Genomic DNA, 4,190 nt, shown 5'->3' on the forward strand with positions numbered 1-4,190 from the left:
AATCTATCTATCTCTGGTGGCATGAGTAGAGGAGAGGAGAGCCATCGTTTTTTCAAAGCGAGCACGGGCCGACCTCCACATTTCCAGATGCGTTGTCGTGGAAAACATCATCTCCGATCGTGCTTCATCCCCCGGATCTTTGGTTTCACGGGTCGAGCTTCGCGCAAGACCCAGTTTTTTTTTTTTTTACGTCTCCAACATGGATCATCGAAATGTCCATGAATATTTGGATCAAACAGTCCAGACATTTTTAATAATTCAATGCGGATCATCAAATTAGGCAGAACTAGTCCGTGTGTTTGAAATCCCAAGATTGGTCCCAAATTGAAGGAGGAGCTATGTGGGAGTCTGGGCGCCCGCCATGTCAGACTCCGACATATCGGACCCACCCAAAACCCGACTCGGAGGCAAGAGCCCATGCATTTTCACAGTCCTGTCATTCTTCCACGCCAAAGCCCGTCCTCTACGCCCTGATCGCCTTTGCCCCCGTCCGTTCTGCCGTCCACCACCGCCACGATGGACCCGTCGAAGCACTTCACGATGTTCGCCGTCCCACTAAACCCGCAAAACGATAAGCACTACGCTTGAGTAAGAGGGCCGCCGAGCTCCGCCTCCACAGCGGATCGACATACCGGTGCCACCCAGCCAATTACAGCCCTGGCCCGCACAGTACAAGTCGTCATACTACTACGCTGACCATCAAAATGGTCAGTCCGACACATGGCAATCGATGCAGCACTCCTTCACCTCCGCCTTTGGCAATCCTCCACCATACATCGTCGAACTCAACAATGACTGCATGTTCACTGAGTCACCAACGCTCATCCGACCACGGTTTTCGTCCGAGAATCCCTCGTCCAACAATGCCCGGTAAAATAACGCAACATCACTACTAGGGAAAAGCCTAGCAGCAGCGCGGGTTCTAGGTATATCAGTAGCGCGGGGATCGGCGCTACTAATAAGGCGCTACAGCTAACCCGTAGCAGCAGCGCGTGCACGCCCGCGCTACTGCTATACAAGTGTAGCAGCAGCGTGCTGCGTGGAAGCTCGCTACTGCTAATAGCTCTAGCACGCTTTGTCTGGACGCGCTACTGCTACTGTCACGCTGTTGCTAACTTTTCTCCACTCGCTACTGCTAATTTTAGTAGTTTTTGATTTTTTTCTGCATATTTGTTTTGTATTTGAACACGCTTTATACAAGAATCTTTAGCAGATACAAATGTGATCATGATACACATACAAATGGTTGCGAGACCACAAATATAATCATAGCATATACATACAAATAGTCTCATCATAATCATCATCCAACACAGTGGTATCTCGTCATCATCTCGAAAATAGCGATACATGCAAGTCTCGAATACTTGTAACTACAACGTCATCCATCTAAACAATGGTATACGCGAGAAGAGCTATCACTATGAGTGAGAGCGGAACTATGCAGTACATGAGGTGGCGGTTACGAGTCCTCTCTCGCGCTAGCGTGAACCTCAAGTAACTAGCTTCTCCTTCTTGTCTGCTTTTGAAGCCTTTATGGCTGGCGCCCGAGACCCCATTCACTTGCGCCTGACACTCAAGCCACTCGTTGTACACCTCCAGAACCTTCCCTTTATACACGACATAGCACTGCCATCTCGCCATCAAGAAACTAGGTACCTGTTAGAGATGCATCTTCATCAAGAGGATGTACAATCATATGCAACAAAATATACTAGAGCAACACGAAAAAGAAAGGGTTAGCAACTAGATGCAACATACAGTACGCAAACTAATTAACTAGAGGTACGCAGGTCATCATACCCAAACTAACAAAGTAGCGTTACGCAAGTTCGGCAGGGACAGTGGACATCACAAAGTTTCATCTCTACAGAAAGTATACAAGTTCAACCGACACATATCATCATCATCGGCATCGTAAATCACTAGAAGTTCCATCCTTCCATATCATCGAGGATGGACCCTAGCTTCTTGAATGGCGTGAGGTCTTGACGTTGCATGCCTATGCGAGTTCGGACGTCAGCTCGTGATATAGGGCCGTGGTGGAACATCCCCTTCTCGTCGACGACTTCTTTCATGATGATCGTCGCAATGTCCCTTTGGATGCGAAAGAAGTCATCTCTAAGTTTATAATCCGCTTCTCCATGAGATTCTAGCCACTTGTGGATATGATCATCATTTCTGCTTGTCATGCGAAGCTTTTGGTGATCCGTGCTGAACTCAATCATGAGATGGAGGATGTAGAATCCATCCTTCTTGCTTGGTTTTGGGACATGGATGCAGCAGAAGTTAGTTTTATGCGCGAAACCCATCTTCTTGTTCCTTTGTTTCCTGATCTGCATGTGGCCACCTCTAATGCTGAAGCCTTGGAGAGCATCATCTAGAATATTCATTATGTGGGTGTAGTCCTTTTTCTCGTAGTCTCTGGAAGGGTCGAAATACACGGCGTGGGAGACTCACGGGTAAAGAACGATAAGGACGGCGCGCCCATTGCTGCGGGGAAAAGACACCTCAAATTATTCTCCATATGAGCGAGAAGGAACGATTGAAATGTATGAAAGGGTTGCCCGGAACTGACTTACTTTGGATGATAAGGCAGGAGGACAATTTCCTGGTCCTTATTCTGTACCATGAAGTTTTGGAGGTAGTCCCTAGCAGTTTCACGCTCAAAGTCGCCGAGACTCAAGAAAGAATCGTGCATGTAGTACGAATCCGCCACACAGATTTGCGAGGCTTCTTCTCTCTTCATGACGAAGCTCATATGTAGCACAAAAAGGCGGACGATTGTAAAATCGAGCCGCCTTGTCAGAAACATCTCAAAGATATGGTCAAACCGAAGGAAGAACACCTCCGCGGGCTGTGTGTCGACGTAGCACTTCCCCTCAGGCACACGAGCCGCGTATGTCAGATATCTTGGATCCTTCGAGGCTAGTAGGCTTTTCTCAGTCGATAGCACATGGTCGTGCAGTCTCCTGAGATCCCCTGATAGTGCCTCTAGCGGTTTCGGCGGTAGCATCGGCTCGCCCGTGAGATGGAACATGGCCGCACCTTTCACGGGTACACGCTCTTCAGAATCCATCGTCTGGCTGCTATGTGCTCTAGCTTGTTTGGAGGCAGCTATCTTCCCCGATCTCTTCCTCTCCTTTTTCTTGGGCACACCTTCCAGACCCTTCCTTAACCCCTGCCCCAGTGTTCCCGGGCTAAGCACTGTACGACCCTCGGCTAGTTGAGCCTGTGTTGAGGCGGCATCTTCAGGCGTGTCCTGTGAGGATTTCATGAAGAGAGACTTTTTGCAATCCCTGCTACGACCTTCCTGCCCGGGCAGATCATCCATATCCTCATTCTCATGCTGATAGCCCGATTCGTCATATGGTTGACTCATCATATCTATGTCACAGTCATACGCGTTTGTACTGAGAAAACCCATTGGGTCGACCCCCGTCTCATCATCCATTCTATGTTCTACAGGACCGATTACATCAGCGAGTACTACTTTCCAAATAGTCTACAAGACCGTCTACTACAAATAGTCTACTATCTAAAAATAGCATATACATACAAATAGTCTACAGGACCGTCTCATCATAGCATATACATACAAATAGTCTACTATGAAAAAAATGAGAAATGACATAAAAAAGAAATCTATGTTTGCCGGAATGTCGTTTCTCAGCACTCGATATGGCTACTATCTAGCACAAATCATGCCAAAATTCACGGAAAATTTCGGCATGACCTTTGCTAAAAAATGGACATATCGAGCGTCTGAAATTCACCGGAACGGAAATGAATCAACATTCCGGCGTAACATAGGCCACTCGGATCATTTACCCTGCACATAATCATCATGTCCAAATGACATGTCCAAATTTCTAAATATGACATGTCCAAAACATCACATGTCCACATATCACATGTCCACTTCAAATTTGCATATAAAAGGAAGAAAAATATAGAACTTAAAGAAAAAACCTAGCTAAATTCATAACTAAATATATAACCTAATTAACCATCTGCCCTAACTAAAACCTAAGTAAATTAACCAAAAAACCTAGCTACCAGAGAGAGGAGGAGCGGTGGGGGGCTTACAGAGGGTGCAGGCCCGATGAAGGCCGAGGTTGGGAGGGGCAGGAGTCGGGGTCAAGCGCCGGGGCCCGAGCCGGGGTCGGGGTCGGGGCCGGGGCCGTGGC

Source organism: Triticum aestivum, chromosome 5D (genome assembly GCF_018294505.1).
Source record: "Triticum aestivum cultivar Chinese Spring chromosome 5D, IWGSC CS RefSeq v2.1, whole genome shotgun sequence".
Lineage (NCBI taxonomy): Eukaryota > Viridiplantae > Streptophyta > Magnoliopsida > Poales > Poaceae > Triticum > Triticum aestivum.